The following is a 21,202-nucleotide window of genomic DNA, read 5'->3' on the forward strand; positions in this document are numbered from 1 at the left end:
ACTTCAGTATGGCTCACTCAGCAAGGCTGGTACTCATATGATTAACTACAAAGGACCCAAGGCAACTTTCTGGGGTGATGAAAATATCTGACATCTTGATTTGTTGGTGTCTATATAATTATCAAAATGGATTGAAATGCACACTTGAGATGTGTACATTTTATTGTTTGTAATTATACCACTCTCTATTTGTGTATAAGTATTTTGAATTGTGAATAGACATGTAATCTAATTCAGTCTAAGGAGTGTTGAAGGGATGCTGCAGGAGGTGTGAAGGAGAGTTTAACTGGTTTTTAAAAGCAAGCAGGCACATTGGATGGTCTGTGAATAGCATTCTGTGTGTGTGTGACATCTGGGACTGCCCTATTTACCTAGCTGCCAGCCTGAATATGAAGCTGACACATGGAGATGGGTGGGGTCAAAAGAGTCAGAGCCAAAAGGGCCCAGTGCCCTAACTGATCTATGCCTGATTACTGGGTTTCCACTGGACGTGAACCAGCATCCATTTTATTTAAAAGTCAGTTTATGTTGGATTTTCTATTACAAATTCAGAGAGACACACAATAAAAGCAATAAACAGAAACAGGAGGCAAGAGGAGCCAGTGGTGGGCAAAAGTCGTGAGTCAACAGAAGTAATGAACCTAGCATTGTAAACAGAACCTACCACTTTCCAGACACTGTGCTCCCATAGGTTGAAAGACAGGCCATGAGACAGATAAGATCTCTGCTCTCCTGGATTTTATAGTCTAGCTGGGGTTGGGAGATAGGAGGGAGGACAGCAACCATTTTGGATACTTAAAAGAAAGTAATACAGGGTAATGTGGCATGAGAGAGACGACTGCTTCTGTTGGAGCAGAAGAGAAGCCTTCTTCACAGAGGTGACATTTGACCTGTGACCTGAATGAGGAGGAGATGTGAGCTGTCTGAAGCTCTGAAGAAAAATCTTTTCAGGTAAAGATATAGCAGCACATTCCCAGAAGACAAGAAAGAGTAGAAACTCCCTAAGAACTTTAATGTACACTTGGAGGTCTGCTTAAACTGAAGATGCAAATTCAGAATTTTGGGGTGATGACTGAGATTCTGCATTTCTGACAAGCTCCCAAGCAATGCAAATATTTCTGGTTTACAGACCATATTTGGAGTAGCAAGGCCCTGCAGAGTTGCTCCCCAAAGTGTCATCTACAGCTTGGTCCACATTGACATTTCGAGCTACTTGAATACCTTTACATTAATTTAATACTGATGCAACATCCATGCATATAATCACTTTTTTAGTAATCTATTTTAAGCACAATGGGCAGTGAGACACTGGGAGTTTAAATTGCAAAATCTGACTCTGCATAGATAGTTTGAGAAACACTACCCAAGAGCCTACAATGCTACAGCTGGGGAGAACTGCATCATCTTCTATAACTGCTAAGAAGCTGGAAACTGTGAAGAAGCTACAAAAACTGCGAAGAAGCTGGAAACAAGGTACGATGGAGAATAGAAATAAAATGTCAGGTGCAAAAAGTGGGGATTAGGACAATCAACATTACCGTTATCACCACACACATGCATAAAGACAGACAGACAGACACACACACACAAAGCTTCCATACAGAACTCCTGGCAGCCAGACATCTATCATCTATTTCTCAGATAAGCACCCAGAAATGTCCTCTCTAAACATTTCAATGACTATAAGCCAAGACTTCCTCCTTCTGGAAATTAGGGTCTCCTACGTGCTATTTCCTCAAAAGTGAAACACATGGGTCAAGAAGACTTCTCAAGGATAGAGGCTAGAACTGTTTATTGCCTCTTTATTAAATAGATCAGAACATTAAGGATCACCAGACTTTCAAGGAACCAATTTAAACAAATATTTTCCGAGGAAGATGGAAAGCAAGAGAAACAGGGAAAGGACTACAGCGAGTCATAATTATGGTAGAAATGCAGAGACTAAAAGACAACCTCTGAAACAAGTTTACATTTTTCTCTGCACGTTTGTAGTATAACCAGAACTATATCACATTTCTCAGTGAGTTTCACCTATGGAAACTCTTGTCTTTCCCATATTCCTAGCTAATCTTTTAACAACTCCCACTAGATGACGGAACCCAGTGTGTTCCTAGGAAGTTGAAAGTACTGTTTAGATCACTTGTGAATGGCTTAATATGTATATTTTATCAGTTCGAAAGCTTTTAGTTGCAAATAACAGAAGACACAATTCACTCTAGTTTAAGAACTAAAGGATATTTTTTATCTCATGTAAATGAAAATAGAAAAGTAGGCATGGACTTCAGGTAAAGTGTGATCTAGTCACCCAGTGGCACTCTCAAAAACACAATTCTTTTCTCTATTCTTTCTGTCATCACAAAGGAGGTGTATTACCTAAAAATTATGATATGACTTAAGCAAATTCTCATTATGATTATTGCTTATTTATTTTGACTTTATTTTGGATAACTGATTTATACTCTAATAGTATACATGATGCAGAAGAAATACTTTACAGGAGAGAGATTCCAAAATGTCATTCCAGCTGGTATAAACTTGAGTCAGATTATTTGGATGTGTTCCACCCAAAACACAAGCTCTTCCTAAAGCTTTCTCCCAGCATTTCCTCACTGCACCATAATTCTGTGGGTCCATGAGTAAACAGAGTCAAGGTCAGATGGTCATGACCTCCCAATGCCCTTTCTTTCTTCCTCTGAAAGATAAGACCCAGTCACACACACTGTATGTTTCAGTGCTTCTATTCTTCTATAAACAGTTTGTTATATGAAGAGAGACAGATTACTCTACATGTTCTCAAAAGAGATATAATTTTTACATTTTTCACATGCCTGGCATTCTCTCTCAGCCATTCTTTCCTCCTAATGGATTTCTTGTAGACATATATTTATTATCCTAACATTCTTCTTTTTTCAATCTTGTCTGTTTTCAATTATCAAAAGAAGTTAAAGATTGTTTAAAATAGCCTATTTTTTTTCTAACATTGAACAAACAGAAAAAAAAAAAGTATTCAAACTCATTTCTTTTACTGGAGAAACTAGAGGCCAGTTAAAACCATAAAGTTATCCAGCCAACGCTGAATATAAAAACCTTTCTGCAAACTATAATAAATAAAAAATGAATATTTGTTATGTATTAGCTAATCCTTAGGCAGGAAGAGATGTAAATGCATCAACTAGTTTGCACTTAAATGGAGCATTATTAGTTAATAAGAGACACAGCTGTCTAAAGATATGGAAATAAACCATTGGCCTACATTTAGAATTCCTCCAAAGTCATTTAGTCCTGGGGAAAGGATCTGGTTCATACACAATGCTGACCTGGGGGCCCTGTAGTAACATCTACCAAGTGAGGGAGGGACTGGACCACTGTCAAGAAAGCAGAACAAAGACTATTTTGCCTGGGAGGCAACTTTCTATCTTGATGGATCAAACATGGGATTTCCAAGATCTCTTTCTGGCAGACACTAAGGGTTTTGAGTAGACAAACTGGACCTTTCGCCAGTATCCAAGTTTTATATACTTAATTGATATTTGTATCAATACTTGTTAAATTATATTTAAGAAAATCTAGCTAACACTGGAAGTCCACAGAATTTTTCCCTTACAAAATTGGTCTGAACATTATTCAGATTTGATAGAAACAAAATAGTGTGTAGAATGCTTCCCTGGGAAAACAACTGGGATGCAGACAATGTGCTTAATTCCCTCATCATCAGATCCGAAGACTGTGCTTGACATGAAATAGAAAGAATAGGAGGAATTATTAATCTATACACAGGAGTGAGTTTCAACCCACCTCACAGAGGAGAGCAGCTCTACTTTATCTGCTTTATACTTGGGCTTTTTCTGTAAGATTTTATTTTAATTAAAAAAAACATTTTTTAAACCAGTGCAATAAACCACACTATTTTGTTACTACCAGAAAATTTGTGTCTGGGTTAGAACAAGCATAAGAGAAAACAGCAGTAATGATACAGGTTTACTTAGAAAGGCAATGATCCTGAGTGGAATCATCCCAGTGCTGGATAGTTTTATGGAAGAAGCAATGGAAACAAAATGAATTTTTCACCTCTGATGTATTACCAATTAAGGTGGGCATGTACAATTTGCTTTGCTAAATGGGACTAGAACGACAGTGTCTTTTAAACCAAACCATTATTTTAATCTCATGTATAGACTTGGCAACAAACCAAAATATTAAATTTGTGTACGCTTGAAACACCATTTTGCCTTTCAAGACTCTCAGAATACCTTTAGTAGATAGTTATGGAATCATTTTCCTTCTGTACTTCTACAAACTAGTATTTCATGCACTTTCTTTACATCTGAGAATGACCAGATTTGGAAAAGGACAAATGGAAGGGCTTTGCTCTTCAAACTGGAGGAATCATCTGGAATTTTTAAGCAGTAAGAGAATTCTTTCCAAATGGGATGCCTGGAGATGACTCTACGGCAAGAAAACGAAAGTTATATAGATAAATCATTCATTTTTGCATTCATGTATTTAGCCCATGTCAACTGAACACTAATTAGGTATGAAGCATTTTTCTGTGCTCTGAGGATAAAATGGTGATGTGGGCACTCCTCTCAAGTAGTTTATGGTCTAAGAGAGAACAGAAAGATTGCATATATAACTAAATACATAAACTAAATGTATAATTACAGAGGATGAGTACTATGGAGCAAGAGTATAGATGAGAATGTATCTCAATGGGTTTATCCTAATTATGGGAAACATGGAGTAAAGTCCATGGCAGTGCTATTCACCGAAACACTGAACTGTGAAAGATGGCCTGAGCAGAAATATCATTGCTCCATTTTGAGTAATCTAGGTCTGAGACAGATATACAGGAAAGTCAAATAAACACTCAGATAGATGAAGAAGTCTGGATTGAAGATCACAGTTTAGGAATCCTTAACTAATAAATGATAAGCTAGAGGTGAGAATGAACTGACTTAGAGATAGAGTTAAAAAGAAAACAGGGCCTATCATTGAGTCTTGAGGAATTCCATTTAAAGATTAAGGAGCGATTAGTTGGCAAAGAATATTGAAGAGTGGTCTGACAGAGGCAGAGCAACTTTGCAGCTAGTAAAGGTGATGATTCTGGGTCCTTCTTTTGTCTGGGAAAAGCCCTAGCAACAGGTTTACATGGTCACATAATTTAGTAAAATTTTCCCAAGAAGGATATCTTTGTTTTTCTTTTCTTAAAGCAGAGTCTCAAATTGTATGAGCTTCAGGTCTCACACATCTGCCCCTAAGGCATAAAACCAAGAGAAGGTGAATGCATGGAAACACAATGGGAGGGGAACAGTTTAGGGAGAGAATGTGCAACAGTTATGGATGCATCTGAGAAGACAGGAATAGGAGGCGAGAAACATATCCATTGGATTTAGTGGATGGAAGATCACTGTGTCTCTAGAAAAGTCCCTTTAGTGCCCTGATGGGCCAGGAAGCCAGATTCAGTTAGTTGGTTTCAACAAACTTAAATGTGAAGGAAAAGGGGAAAGTGTGGTAGCCGATGAGGAAGGAGCTGCTCAGGAAGGTTATTTTTTCTTTTGTCCCTCCATCCTTCCCTTTCTTTTTTCCTTCCTTCCTTCCTTTCTCCCTCCGTCCCTCTCTCTCTCCTCTCTTTCTTCCTCCTCTCTGTCCCCTTTCCAGAATGGTGAGACCTGAGCGTGCTGATTGAAAGGTTATACAACACAGAGGTGTGCTGAAGAGACAAGGGGAGACCTTAAGCTGAGATGAGTTTTGCACTTATTTTATCTCAACTTTTATTTTCAAAAGACGCAGAGGAAATGAATATCCATATACTATGAAAAAAATCTAATCAGTATTTTTATTTCGCTGGTGGGAAAAACTAGACGGATTCATGTTAATAAAAACACAAGGGTCCTTGGGCTGAGGACACTCTCTCCACCCAGCGCACTGAGGTCACTTCACTCAATTCCTAGTCATTTGCAGGCAAATGTTCTGTTTTGTAGCTTTCTGAAAATATCCATTTAAAAACTCAAACCAATTTCCCCTTGAAGTCTTGTCTATTTTGTAACCTATTTCCCCTCAAATAGTTGGTGAATATTGTAGAAATATATACAAATCCCTTTTTTAAGACACATCAAAAATTACAATTCTGCCAAAGAAAAATAGATCTTTAATTCAGGATATTAAATACATTCTTTAAACATTTTAATTCGGCTTCTGAGTATGTTGTATGCCCTATGATGTATGCCCTAATGTTACACTTACGTATTGAAAAGGGAGCAGTTTTCTTTCCCAGACAAGATTCCTGGGACTCATGAATTGAGGATTTCAGAAAGATAATCTTAACCGGCACAAGATAGAAATGAATCTGCTTTTTCTGACACCTTGTAATTCTGAAGCCTTCTTGCATTCTTTTGTGTCTTTTAGTTCGACTATTGTCAAAAAATGGACATTGATGCGCTAAAAGTTAGTTTTTACAAAGTGAGATTAGCCCCAGGCATCCTCATTAAAGTGCTTCTCATCACTTTAACAAGGAGAGAGAGAGAGAGAGAGAGATTAACAAGGAAAGAGAGAGAGAGAGACTGAGACTGAGACTGAGACTGAGACTGAGGGAGAGAGTGTGTGAGAGAAAGAGAGTGTGTTTGTTAGTCGCTCAGTCGTGCCCGCCTCTGTGACCCTATGAACTGTAGGCAGTCCACGGAATTCGCCAAGCAAGAATACTGGAGCGGGTTGCCATTTCCGTTGGGATTAAAAAGAAAAAAGAAAAAAAAGGTTCTCAGATTTAGAAATAGGGCCTACCAGTACTCAAAGGTTGCCAGATTCAGCAAATAAAATCAAGGCTGCTCAGTTAAATCCGAATTTCAGATAAACAATTTTTTAGTGTATAAGAAAGTGAAAGTGAAGTTGCTCAGTCGTGTCCGACTCTTTGCGACCCCATGGACTGTAGCCTACTAGGTTCCTCCGTCCATGGGATTTTCCAGGAAAGAATACTGGAGTGCGTTGCCATTTCCTTCTCCAGGACATCTTCCCGACCTACGGATTGAACCCAGGTCTCCCGCATTGTAGGCAGATGCTTTACCGTCTGAGCCACCAGGGAAGTGTATCAGAATTTAGTGTATAAGAATATCCCAAGTATTGCCTGGGGCAGACTTGTGCAAATGAACGCTTCTTTTTTTAAAATTTGACATTGCAATTAAACGGGGCTTTCCCCCAGCAACCTCGCGGAGCCCACTCCCCACATCCCAACCGAGCGCCCGCCGAGCTGGTTTAAACCCCGGGCCGGCCGGCTGGGCCGCGCCCCCTGATTGGCCGAGGCGCGCCCGCCGCCCCGCCGGCCGCAGGCGTCACGCAGCCCGGGCGGCCCGAGCCTCGCGGCCGCCAACGCCGCCGCCTCCGCGGCAGCCCCGGTCGGCGCAAGTGCGGCGCGCGCAGGGGGAGGGGGCGACGGCGGCTGAAGCTGGCGTCGGGCCGCCGGTGGCCGGGCGGGATTAAGTTTCTCGGTCGCGCGGGAGCGTCTGTGCGCGTCCATCCCGAAGCTCCTCGCCGGGCCGTTACTTCGGGACAGAAGAGAGCAGGCGAGGCTCCCCGTGTCCCCACCCTCCGCCCCTTTAGCGTTCCCGCCGGGGGCGGCCGTCGCGAGCCGGGTAAGCGGCGCCGGGGCCCGGGCCGGGAGGCCGGAGCGCGCCCCCGCGGCCTGCGCGCGCCCCGCCTGGGAAGGTGCGCGGGGGCCGGGGGCCGGGGGCCGGGGGCTGGGGGCGGGCGGCCGGAGGGGTGCGCTTGCCCCACCCCGCGCTACCGAGAAGCCGCTGCTGCTTTGGCTCTTGAATGGGAGTCTGGAAGTTTCCTTTGCGACTCGCCGGGTTCCCGAGCGGTCGTCCCGGTTCTTTCAGCCACTTCCCTCCTCTTCTGTTCTTGTTGACTCTAAGAGGCTGAAAAGTTTCATCTTTTCGTTCGCCTGGAAGGGCATAGTAAGGGTGCCAGGGAGGGGAACCCCGGGCCTGGCACGGGCGCCTGTTGCTGTTCGCGGCGCTGGCCGCGCCCCAGGCCGGACGCCCACTCCATCGCTCCGCGAGGGTGGGCAGGGGATGGGGATGCGCCCCTAGACTGGCGATCCTCGCCTCGGCTGCAGCGGGGCACCCAGAACGGGCGGCTCACTGGTACCCGCCCCCATCTTCACCCCTCCCCCTAGCGCCCGTGCCCTTAACGTCTCGTGTCCGCGTTGCTGGGAGCATTTTGCTCTCGCCTCCCCCTCTCTGCCCCCCACGCCCAGCCCGCGCCAGTGGGGCGCCTTTGTCTGCAATTTCGCAGCCTCGGGATGCCGGATGTTTCTAGGGAAGCGCTGCTCTGAATACGCTGTGTGTGTATGTGTGTGTGTGTTTCACCGGTGGTGATGGTGTAAATTCTTGCTTGCATTCTTACAGAGGCACAAAGGCTGGGCTATTCTTTCCTGTAGATCGCGTGGAAATTCAAGCTGGGACTGCGGGGAGGAGGAGGGGCCGTGCGAAGGCCGGAGGTGGCCGCCGCTGCCCAGTGTCCGGGGGCGAGTCGAGGGCGGCGGGACGTCTCTCTCCATCTCCGCGGCTGCGGGTGCTGAGGTCGCTCTACTAGGGCAGAATCTGGGTATGGGTGCTATGTGCCTTAGGCGGAATGGGAGCGGGTGGCAGCTAGTGTTTCAGAGACACCAGATGAGAGGACCTTACCTTCACCAGCCTTGAAGGAAACCTCTCCCAAGTTCTTTGGATGTCGAGAGGGGAATAATCTGAAAAGTGGCCAAACTTGCCATCCAGTTATGTTGGACAGGTGTGGCGTAAACATTCCTTTTTGTGTTTCTCTGGACATTTCTCGTTTAGGTTGCCTTTTAAGAATAAATAACATCTAGTCTGAAAAATTTACAAGGTGATGCAGTGGGATTTCAGGATTACATGCACATTTGGGTGTAGGTGACTAAAGTGAACTTTTTATAAGAATTGCATCATCTAAATTTGCTTAATACTTGCTTTAGCCTTTGGTAGAATTTAGGCAAAGAGGTGAATTAAAAACCCCCACAAAACTTGAAGTTCCTTGGCTTGAGTTCTAATGCAATGCAAAGCTCAAGATGAATGCACCTGCACCCTTGCCTGAGGGAGGGGCTGGAAGCTTTGGAGGGTGATGGGGATAATTTTGTCTGGGATGCCCAGATTTCCTGCTTGCTAATGGGCTAGTTTACAATCGGCGACATTTATCTAGACTGGGCAGTATTGCACACTCTGCTCCTCCAGTTGACAGGAGTATCCTTAAAAGCAGAGATATGTAAACTTAAGGGCCATGGGCCAAATCTTTCTGCTGCAGCCTGTTTTTTTCCCCCTAAAGTTTAAGAGCTTTGGATAGTTTGTACACTTTTAAATGGTTGAAAAAGGCAATCAAAAGAATAACATTTCATGACATGTGAAAATTATATGAAAATCACGTTTCAGTGCCCATAAAGTTTAATTGGAGCACAGCCACACTAATTCCTTTTTCTGTGATGCATCCTTACTGTTGGTATCTGCTTTCACAGAAGCAGTGACGTAGTTGACTGGTTGCATAGTTGAGATAGAGATGGATAGCCTTCAGAGTCTGAAAAGTTACTTTACAGAAAAAGTTGCCAGTCAAGATCAGGCTTCAGAAGTATTGCTTACATACTCCCTCTTGTGATGAGTGTATTGTTTCATTTCATTGCCTTTTAGGTCCTGTTTCTGGTATCCTAGGAACTAGCAGACTGTTCCCCAATAGTTGGACTAGTTAATGTGTTGGATTTTCTCATTTCCATGTTTCACTCTCAAAAAGTTTTCTTAACCTTTTGGCATCTTTCTTGTTTAGAGTCTAGCCTAAAGTGGGGTTTCTGATTAGCAGAAACTATATATTTAGTTATGTTGAGTTTAACAGAGATAGCTATATTTCAGGGTGCTCTGCAGTGAGATCTGGTGACTTCTAGTTACTCTGCTACCTGAGCAGTTTTGAGAATGGTATCTTTGTTTATTTATGTAGAGAGAAGCAGAGGTTAGGGGGTGTCATAAGTTCCTTTCCACAGGCAAGTTGTCACCTACACAAAGGTAATTTGGCAGGCTCTTTGACTGATCATCGGTCGTCTTACCTACCTTATTTGTAAAACAAAAAATCGATGAAGTTTATCTCAGCGTATTACTACTAGATTGCTCACATGTGATACCTTCCCTCCCATTTCCTTGGCTCTTTTCAGTATTTCTTTTCCCTTCACTTGTTTCTGGTTTCCTTTCTTCCTTTAACACACTGCTTCATTGTATTGGCTCAGCCCCGTGGTGGTTGTTGCTGGGGAAGGGGGAGGTGGAAGGCAGGTTTTGTTGTGTTCCAAATTTCTGGCATGTAGACAGTGCCCTGTTTGGTCCCTGCAGTCCTCTTTGCATGTCAGGTAACTTTTAAATGCATATATATGGCGTCAGAGTAGAGGCTGTCCCCAGAGTTGACTACATGTCTGCCAAGCTTGGTGCTCTGAGATATTTATGGAAGGCCTTGAAATGTAATTTCACATTGATTCAGGTCTTTAGCTGCTGTGGTGGAGAGGCTTTGCTTTCTAAAGAAATGCACCCATTGTCTAGGGTTTAGATTAAGGGATTCGAAACTGGAGAGTCGCAGTGAATTGCCTGGAAGATACTGTCCTGTGTTAAGAGCAGGTGATTTTCTCCAGATTACATCTGAAGTCTGATGTCATAGATTTGACTCAGGTTGAGTTGCTCCATTTTGTATATTTACAATATGCACAAAGCCCTCTGTGCTTTTCATAAAAGATCTTAGGGCAGAGATAACATATTGGATTGGAAATGTCCCTATATGTTAGTAGAGCAAGCTACACATCTATCAGCCAAAGATTCTGTAATTGAGTGAAGAAGTAAACACCTTCCCGTACAATTCAGGACTGCTTGATGGTGCATGTGAATGATGATATAGCACCGGTTGTATTTTGTAAACAGTCATATGTGCCTTAAAACACATTTGGCCTAAAGTAGCAGTTCATTTGATATTGTTATTAATGCATTGTTACATAACATTATCAACCCCATATTTATAACAAGAACAATATTATTTTTTCTTGTAAATTAGTTTCCTGCATAAAAGAGCATCAGTATAAATACAATTGGAAATGACATGTAGTATGGTAAAGTTGATACACTGTGCTTAAATACTGATAGTGGGATTCCACATGGGCGGGGGCTTCCCTAGTGGCTTAGACAGTAAAGAGTCTGCCTGCAGTGCGGGAGATCCGGGTTCAATCCCTGGGTTGGGAAGATCCCCTGGAGAAGGAAATGGCAACCCGCTGCAGTATCCTTGCCTGGAAAATTCCATGGATGAGGAGCCTGGTGGGCTATAGTGCATGGAGTCACAAAGAGTGGGACACGACTGAGCGACTTCACTTTGATTTTCCACATGGGCGGATAAGAATAAGGAGATGAATTGTTTCTAGATAGAGAAAACTGATATCCTTGCTTTCCTGTGAGACACTTCCCAAGAAGGTCTAAGATAGTCCTGCATTGAGTAGATAGTAGTAGATTAGGAGATAGGAGGAACTGGATTAGGCCCTGGAGAGAGCACCAAATAAATACAGTGTTCCAGAAGATTACTGTTACATTCTGAAATACTGGAGGTTAGAACTTCAGCATATACATTTGCGGGGAGGCACAGTTCATGATAGATTCTTACAGACACTGCAAGGCTCTCTCAGGCTGTAGTTTGTAAACTCGTGAGACCTTGAAGAACTGGACTGTTTCGGAGTCAGGGAGGGAAGTCCTGTAGGAGGCCACTGTGGTGGTGTAAGTAAGCATTACTGTGGTAATTTGATATTTGGAAAGAAAGGAAAACTGTTACGTAAGGAAAAAGGTATCTTATCTTTGTTCTGAGGCCACTTGTTTTGTCTCTTCTGAGGTTCACTGGGAAATTGGCCTCCTTTTGTAGACAGAATTAGTTTTCTTTCTAAGTGTTTTGTAAAAGCATCAGTTTTCTTAAAATATTTCTTCTCTCACAAAATGAATAAAACATTAAATTTGGCAAAGATGAACTATTAGCATTGTCAGCATCTCGTGATGGTTTTGGAGTGTGATTAAAACAGTATAATTTGTTATTTAGATTATACTGGCCTGACAATTGTGTGTATATCCTGTACACATTTTGTGGGCAAGTATTTGGCATAGTCTTTTTTCCCCCCAGAAATTTATTCTCCATTTTGAGAAAATATAATTTAAAAAGTAATTTATATCCTATATCATAAAATAAAACCTTTTTTGAAGTGATGAAATTATATTTGTTAGAGAAATGTTAAAGCAGTTCTTCCAAATTTGGAGAGCTGAGTGTTTTTTAAAAAAAGGTAAAACAGTACTTAAATTCCGGCTTTTTTTCTTCTTGCCTATGGTGGTTAAATTTGTTTGGTCTAGGGAATTGTTATCTTTATCTTCCTTTTAGTTTTATTTACATCTGCAAAATCAGCATTCATTATTATGCTGTTGTAAACCTCTCTACCTCCATATCTGAGGTGCTGTAAATAAATGTAGGAGGGGAAAGGGAAAAGTGAAATACTTACTTGTAAGAAAGGAAAAAATAGAAACATCAGTTACTAGACAACAAAAAAAAAACCAAAAGCTTAAGGAAAAACCTATTTCCTTTGTGCTGATGATTTAATGTTGACAGTAAGAATACGTTTTGGAATGCTTTTCATTTACTCTATTAGTTATGTTTTAAAACTAGTTACGGTAAAATACATAAGATAGTTTTTCTTTTAGTAACTTATTTTGATGATAAAGAAAGCACATTGAAAAATATGGGTGACATAGATAGGTGCAAAGAAGCTGAAAACTTAGCTATTGTTCTCTCACCTAGGTGCTACCCCTCCCTAAAAGACAAGTATTTTGTGAAATGAGGACGCCCAGCTTGTTGTGATATACAAATGAACAAGTACAACTGTTGATCAGTAGTTTTCACTAATTGTCGTTCCTCTCAGTGAGGATAATTTGAGATTATTAAACATCCATACATTTGAATTGACATTAATAGCATCCGTTAGAACCAGTGTCTCTTGACTCTTTAAGGAGGTATAATATGGCTGAGCACCATGTGGACACAGGACACCAGTGGAGAAGGCATGTTTAAATCTTGATCTGGGCTTAAAAGTAAATGTTCTTATAGACCATAGTTAATTTTGGATTAACTTTACAATATGTAATTAGGGGGGCCCTAACAGGCCTTGCTTCAGGGACCTAGCTGAAGAAAATGATAATGGGAATCTGTTTTCCAGTGCTCGTAAGACATCACTAAACTGACAGAACTGTGGCAACAGAACCATAAATACTAAAGATTATTCTACAGTTGAGAGGGTCCTCTCTGATCTGTACAAGGAATGGCTAGCTTCTCTTGTATGTTGCTAGTTCTCCCCTTCACCAACAGGTCCAGTTTGTCTAAGGCTTTACTGGATAATGTTGAAAAGGTTTAAGTCAAGTATCCCCCATCCTCCCTGCATCCACCCCAGGCATTTGAAGGTAATTTGTTTTTTTAGTAAGTCAAACATGAAGTCTGCCTCTGGGCAACATTTATTTCCGACTGTCGCGCTGGAGGGGCCTCATCTATAGGACTCAGTGTAGTTTTGACTGACATTGACCCCCTGCTTGCTACTTCATTCATGATTTATCCGGGGGCGGTGAATGTAGTCATGCTGTTCCCTTTTAGAAAAACTACAGCGCTGAAATGCGTCTTTATACTGATTAAATCTGCAGAATATACATATATATGTGTGTGTATTCATCCCTCTTATCAATTCAGCTCAGTCGCTCAGCTGTGTCCGACTCTTTGTAACCCCAACGACTGCACATGCCAGGCTTCCCTGTCCATCACCAACTCCTGGAGCCTACTCAAACTCATGTCCATTGTGCTGGTGATGCCATCCAACCATCTCATCCTCTGTTGTCCCCTTCTCCTCCTGCCTTCAGTCATTCCCAGCATCAGGGTCTTTTACAATGAGTCCGTCCTTTGTATCAGGTGGCCAAGGTATTGGAGCTTCAGCTTCAGCATTAGTCTTTCCAATGAATATTCAGGACTGATTTCCTTTAGGATGGACTGGTTGGATCTCTTTGCAGTCCAAGGGACTCTCAAGAGTCTTCTCTAACACCACAGTTCAAAAGCATCAGTTGTTCAGTGCTCAGCCTTCTTTATGGTCCAGCTCTCACATCCATACAAGACTACTGGAAAAACCATAGCTTTGACTAGATGGACTTTTGTTGGCAGAGTAATGTCTCTGATTTTTAATATGCATTTTAGGTTCATCATAGCTTTTCTTTGAAGGAGCAAGCGTCTTTTAATTTCATGGCTGCAGTCACCATCTGCAGTGATTTTGGAGCCCAAAAAAATGAAGTCTGACGCTGTTTCCACTGTGTCCCCATCTATTTCCCTTGAGGTGATGGGACCAGATGCCATGATACTAGTTTTCTGAATTTTAAGCTTTAAGCCAACTTTTTCCACTCTCCTCCTTAACTTTCATCAAGAGGCTTTTTACTTCTTCTTCACTTTCTGCCATAAGGGTGGTGTCATCTGCATATCTGAGGTTATTGATATTTCTCCCAGCAATCTCGATTCCAGCTTGTGCTTCATCCAACCCAGCATTTTGCATGATGTACTCTGCATATAAGTTAAATAAGCAGAGTGACAATACACAGCCTTGGCATACTCCTTTCCGGATTTGGAACCAGTCTGTTGTTCCATGTCCAGATCTAACTGTTATTTCTTGACCTGCATACAGTTTCTCAGGAGGAAGGTCAGGTGGTCTGGTATTCCTATCTCTTGAAGAATTTTCCACAGTTTGTTGTGATCCACACAGTCAAAGGCTTTAGCGTAGTCAATAAAGGAAAAGTAGATGTTTTTCTGGAACTCTCTTGCTTTTTCAATGATCCAGCGGATGTTGGCAATTTGATCTCTGCTTCCTCTGCCTTTTTTAAACCCACCTTGAATGTCTGGAAGTTCACGGTTCATGTATTGCTGAAGCCTGGCTTGGAGAATTTTGAGCATTACTTTGCTAGCAAGTGAGATGAGTGCAATTGTGCGGTAGTTTCAACAGTATTTGGCGTTGCCTCTCTTTGGGGTTGGAATGAAAACTGACCTTTTCCAGTCCTGTGGCCACTGCTGAGTTTGCCAGATTTGCTGGCATATTGAGTGCAGCACTTTCACAGCATCAGCTTTTAGGATTTGAAATAGCTCAACTGGAATTCCATCACCTCCACGAACTTTGTTCGTAATGATGCTTCCTAAGGCCCACTTGGCTTCGCATTCCAGGATGTGTGGCTCTAGGTGGGTGATCACACCGTTGTTTTTATCTGGGTCATGAAGATCTTTTTTGTACAGTTCTTCTGTGTATTCCTGCCACCTCCTCTTAATATCTTCTGCTGCTGTTTGTTCTATACCATTTCTGTCCTTTTTTGTGCTCATCTTTGCATGAAATTTTCCTTTGGTATCCCTAATTTTCTTGACGAGATCTCTAATCTTTCCTATTTTATTGTTTTCCTTTATTTCTTGGCACTGATCATTGAGGAAGGCGTTCTTATCTCTCCTTGCTATTCTTTGGAACTCTGCATTCAAATGGGTGTATCTTTCCTTTTCTCCTTTGCCGTTAGCTTCTCTGCTTTTCTCAGCTATTTGTCTATAGCCATAGCCATATATCTATCAATATCTTTGTCTGTCTAAACTAGCCCTCCTAGGCCTGGATTTTTCTCCCTAGGCTGCTCTGTTAAATTCAATGAATATCTGTTGGGTGCTAAACTCAGGATGTTTAGGCTCTCCCCTTTTCTCAAGGAGTGGGGAGGGCTTGTGTAAGTATTTTACTGAGATTAATGTAATTCGTAGTTCACATATGATAAATTTCACGTATTGAAATTGTATAGTTTGTTGCGTTTTGGCCCTTGTGAAACCATCCTGGCAGTCAAGACTGAACATGTCCATCCCTGGCAGTTTTTTTTCTCATGCCCCTTGGTAATTCTTTCCTGCCTCTCCTACTTCCCCATCTCCAAGTAACCACTGATCTGCTTTCTGTCACTATAGATTAGTTTGCATTCTCTGGAGCTTTAAATAGATGGAGTCAGACAGTGCGTTCTTTGTGTCTGACTGCTTTGACTCTATTTTGGGTTCATCCGTGTTGCCTTTACTTGTGGTTTTTTTACTGTTTATTGCTGAGTATTAATTCATTGTATGAATATACCATTCAGAGTTTTTTTTTTTTTAATAGTTCAGGATTCTCTTATACTTCATTGTCTTATAGTGTGCTTGTGTTGGGTCAGACTTTTGTATTTGATAGTTTTATTCTATCTTCTTAAATTCCTGTCCCTTTAGATCAATGTAAAATCTGAATACCCTTATTTAATGTTAGTTGAAGTTTCAAAATATGTAAGTTATGTTTTGTTTAAAAAAAAAAGCCTGGTAAATTGTAAAATAAAGAGTTTTAAATTTTTCTAATTTTTGACTGTGTCAGGTAATTAAAAAAAAAGTTGCATGAGCATTGAGGCTTTCCACAAGCTTTTGTAGATGACGTTGTGAAGTCACTCTTAGTATTGAGCCCCAAGCTTTATTCCAGAGTGCTTGTCTAGTTCTCCTGACCCTTTTGCACATTTTTGGTAGTTCTTATAATATTTGAAAAATTTATTGGTTACTTCTTTTGACAACTTTATATAACAATCATATAGTGAATTGGATAACAAAGGAGTAATCTGTTGCCCGAGTTAACCAAATAATTGCCCCCCAGTGTATGTTACATCTAATATCATTGGACACACCAAGAATTGGAGAAGGAATGGTCATTATTTTTTGAAAACACGTTATTCTTACTGGGGTCATTCCGATTTCTCAGGTCATTTTTAACATTTTCTATGTTTGTTGCTACTTTCTTATCACTTGATTGAAATTATGTGTAACAACAAAAACTACAAACCCTAGAACAACACCATTTAAAGCCGGTACACTCTCTGGATTATTACAAAAGTAAAAGTTGGTTTATCATCTTAATTTTAACAGCCCTTTGAGTGCCATGGTAAAATACAGTTAATGTATGTGATTAAGTAGTAGATGGGTTAATTAAGAAGCAAATAGTCATGTTTATTCAAAGAATAAGGTCTTTTAAATTGTTTTTAGAGAGAAAATACCAGGTTGTTAGGATGGCCTTAGTGAGTCCTATGGAATTACATAAAGTAACTAAATAGTGTAGCCTGTTATAATTATCTCTGAATTAGTAATTAAGGGATTGAATTGGCCCACACTTACTTATCTTATATGGCTAAGGTTTGTGTTTGAGTAGGTTCATATTACTTTTGACTTCTTTATATAATTTTCCCTTATCTGAATAACTTGGAATCTGGCCAGCATGATATAAATTATCTTTTCAACTGATTTTCCTCCATGTGTCTTCTGCAGTGTAGACTACCACTGCCTGATGAGCTTATGAGCTGGTTTAGAGAGTGGCATCTCTTTGCTGTCAGAGGGATACAGCATTCTCTCTAGAGAGTTTTTACTACAGGTTATGAAAAACCTTGGTTTCAGTTACTGTGGACAAACTTTAATTTATTTTGAGTGTTTGCATATTCAGTTAATGGAAGATCTAGAGGTGAATTCGTTTTGGTTTAGTATGGAGGTAAATAAGAGAGCATGCTCACTGATTTTTTAGATTTTCCCCCCCCATGTTTTGCATGCGTGTCTGTCGTGTCCAACACTTTGCGACCGTGTGGACTGTAGCCCACCAGGCTCCTCTGTCTGTAGGATTTCCCAGGCAAGAATACTAGAGTGGGTTGCCATTTCGTACTCCAGGGGATCTTCCCTAGGAATTGAACCTGTGTCCCTTGCATTTCTTGTGCTGGTAGGCAAATTCTTTACCACTGAGCTCCCTGGGAAGCCCAGAGTTTTCATATATGTAGATATTATTTCATCTTGGATCTGGCTGGAACATTTTGATTCCACTAGGATTTTGAATTTGTTCTTACAAATAATTGTTTGATGTCTAAGATATTTCGATCTTCTATATTTAATTTGACTTGATTAAGGTTATCTTCCATAAGTCAGGGGCTTCCCTTGTGGCTTAGCTGATAGAGAATCCACCTGCAATGCCAGAGACCTGGGTTCGATCCCTGGGTTGGGAAAATCCCTTGGAGAAGGGAACGGCTACCCACTCCAGAATTCTGGCCTGGAGAATTCCATGGACTGTATAGTCCATCGGGTTGCAAAGAGTTGGACTTGACTGAGTGACTTTCACTTTCCATAAGTCATTTGTGATCACATTAGTATAGGAACCAAAGTGATGTCAAATGTGATGTCAATGAAGACCCTTATTTACGGTCAGCTAAATAAACAGTAACCTGGCCTAGAGTGTTGGCCCTGGTGGGAGTTTTCTAAGTACCTGTTGAGAGTGATAAAGCATGAAGAATCCTTACTTCTAATAGATTTTTACCCCAAAGTAATTCTTATGTTTTATTTTTAAATGTCTGTGTTTCCCAGAGTTCCAGCCTCTGTTCTCTCCTTAATCTCTATTTTCTCCCAGATTAATTTTCTTTATCTTCAGCAACATCTTTAGGCCAATGATTCCCTGATTTATACTTCCAAATTTTTTTCTCCTTAGATTCACTTACGTAATTGATCCATTCTTTCAACAAATATTTATTGAGTGCCCACTTTGGGCCAGCTACTGTTTCTGGGGCTGGTGATATAGCCCAGTGAGAAAAAGAAATCAACAACATTTAAAAAAACAAAAACAAAAGTTCCTACCCTCATGGAGCCTAGATTCTGTTATTTCCTGTTTTCTAGACATTTCAAGCTCAATATGCACCAAAGGAATGCATTTCCACCCCCTTCCTCTAAGTGACATTTCTTTTTCTGCTCTTTAAGCTAATGATGCTCTGGTATTTTTAGTTTCCCAGATTAGAAATGCTGAGAGTTGACCTCTGTTGCTGTCATTCACTCATTACACCTGTCCCAAACACACAACTAGTGCTCATTGATCTTTTTAATACTCTCTAATGTGTGTGTCTGTATCACCTCTCTTGTTTCTTGGCATTAATCTTGCTCACATTTCTGCAACCCCCCAGCTCCGCGGACTGGGCTGTTTTTAACAACCTGACATCTGTTTGTACTATTATTAGTTCTTTTCTATTTTTTTTAAAAAAATATTTCTTTCTTTCTTTGGCTGTGCCAGGTCTTGGTTGAGAATTGTGGGATTTTTTCTTAGTTATGTCATAAGGAATCTTCAGTTGAGGCTCATGAACCCTCGGTTGCAGGATTGAACCTGGGCCCCTTATATTGGAAGTGCTGAGACTTAACCACTGAACCACCAGGGAAATTCCTAGTTCTTTTCTATTTTTTATGAACTATGTAGCCTATTGCCAGAATGTTTTTTCCCCCAGAAAATAAATTTTAGTAACTCGCCCCTCTTCCCTGCCACACCTTGTATCTAAAATTCACTGCTCTGCCCCTGTAGGCAAAGTGCCACGGAGGCCATGGAAAGGTGGCTTTCCTCTGCCCTGTCTAGTGGGGAAGCCTTGTGCTACAGAACCATTGTCATGAAATTATGTGGTTTTCTTGTCTTAGCAGGTGTCTTTCCATTTGTAAGAGTTGCCATCCCCTCTCCTAGCATGAGTGGTTCAGTGGTAGAATGCTCGCCTGCCATTCCCTCTCCTGGCTGTCCCTCATATCCCAAGTTGCAAGTCTTTCAGGACGATTCACATGTCACGTTCCCAGTTTTTTTTTTTTTTTTTCTGACTCATTCTGATAGCATTGGATTCCTTTTACTCTCCCTAAATTTAGCACATCTTGTTGCAGTGTAATTATGTACTGTTTTCTACAAAATTGAGAGCTCGTCAACAAGATACCTGTCTTTATTTTTCTTTGCCATATGATTTAGTGATAGAGACAGATAGTACAGTTTTTTTTGGGGGGGGGGTGAGCTTAAAGCTTATAGAATTTAGTATGGCTTTCTTAAAAAAAAGCAATTATGAATGCAAAATTAGATGTGAAAGTGTGTATTTATTTGTATGAGAACGGAAGTATCTGGTGCAGGTATCTTCGTGCTGAATCTGCCTGTGCCTTATGCCTAGGGAAATGTAAGTGCTTATTTAAAACTTGCTAAAATAGTGCTGTGTATATATAATTTTTTAATTGTTGTTGATTTTCTTAAATTAGGGATAGGAAACAACAGCATCAGTTAGTCATTCTGATGGTAATACTGTTGATAGTAATAATAATGCCTAATACTTCTATAACTTCCCGTTTTCTAAGCACTTTCACATACTTTATCTCAGGGAGATTCTGATAACTGACTCAAAGGATAGTGACTCAAATGTAATGAGTTTTACTGTGTTTGGGTACAGGAAGATTGAGTTGCAGTTCTTCCTTTGAGATCAGATTTCACACTGGCAGGGAGATGATTCAGTTCCTCTGGGCATCTGTGACCTTAGTCAGCATTCCCTCCACCCCCTGTTAGCCTGGCAAATGCTAAGGACTTTTCTCAGGGCTTTCTAACTTGCTTTGCTGTCTTTCAGCTTTCTGTTTCTTCCCCCTTTCAGCTTCCTCACCTCAATATTTCTTCTTCCTTTCTTCCTGTTCGTTTATCTCTGTCTTGTCAGACACCACATCTATTCCCTCTCTGTCTGTCTCCTCTGGTTGGTAACTTAACACTTTTTAAGTGTCAGTTCTTTGACTAAGCTGAATTTTGGATTACAGTTTCTTTGGGTTCATTTCTACTTCTTTGAAGTATTTTAGAGGGAGTGATTTGGGGGATCTTCAATAGTGCAAAAAGTACGTGTATTTTTCAGCAACGGGAAAGCTGTCCTAAAGCTACATGCTTTATTTACTACATAGGTAAGACACAGTGTAACTTACAAGACCAAGGTCAGAAATGATCAAATTTTCACTCCAGTTAAACAGTTATGTCCAAATTGGAAACAACAAACACGCAGTTCAGTTCAGTTCAGTTCAGTCGCTCAGTGGTGTCTGACTCTTTGCGACCCCATGGACTCAGCATGCCAGGTCCTGGAGTTCACCCAGGCTCGTGTCCACTGAGTTGGTGCAGACACTAGAAGACAAAATAATGATAGCAGCAGCTTTTGTATGCCTGTTTCTTCCAGGCATTTTGCATATGTTATTGTTAATGCTCACTTTACAACAGCAGCTCCAAGAAGTTAAGTGACTTGCCCAGGATCTCACAACTAGTAAAATGGTAAGAGTGTTT

At 41.0% G+C, this 21,202-nt stretch overlaps 1 protein-coding gene across 9 annotated transcripts in view; it reads left to right on the plus strand.

Annotated features, from left to right (window-relative positions):
- Positions 1 to 7,333: 7,333 nt before the first annotated feature.
- MPDZ (multiple PDZ domain crumbs cell polarity complex component) overlaps positions 7,334 to 21,202 on the plus strand; it is a 160,776-nt gene continuing 146,907 nt past the window's right edge. For 8 of the 9 annotated variants that reach the window (XM_043890631.1, XM_043890630.1, XM_043890633.1 and 5 more), the window contains exon 1: positions 7,334 to 7,622. The gene's annotated coding sequence lies outside the window, so the exon portion shown is untranslated. The remainder of the gene's footprint in view (positions 7,623 to 21,202) is intronic. The other variant, XM_043890638.1, reaches the window with a different exon arrangement.

This window comes from Cervus elaphus, chromosome 29 (assembly GCF_910594005.1).
Source record: "Cervus elaphus chromosome 29, mCerEla1.1, whole genome shotgun sequence".
Taxonomy (NCBI): domain Eukaryota; kingdom Metazoa; phylum Chordata; class Mammalia; order Artiodactyla; family Cervidae; genus Cervus; species Cervus elaphus.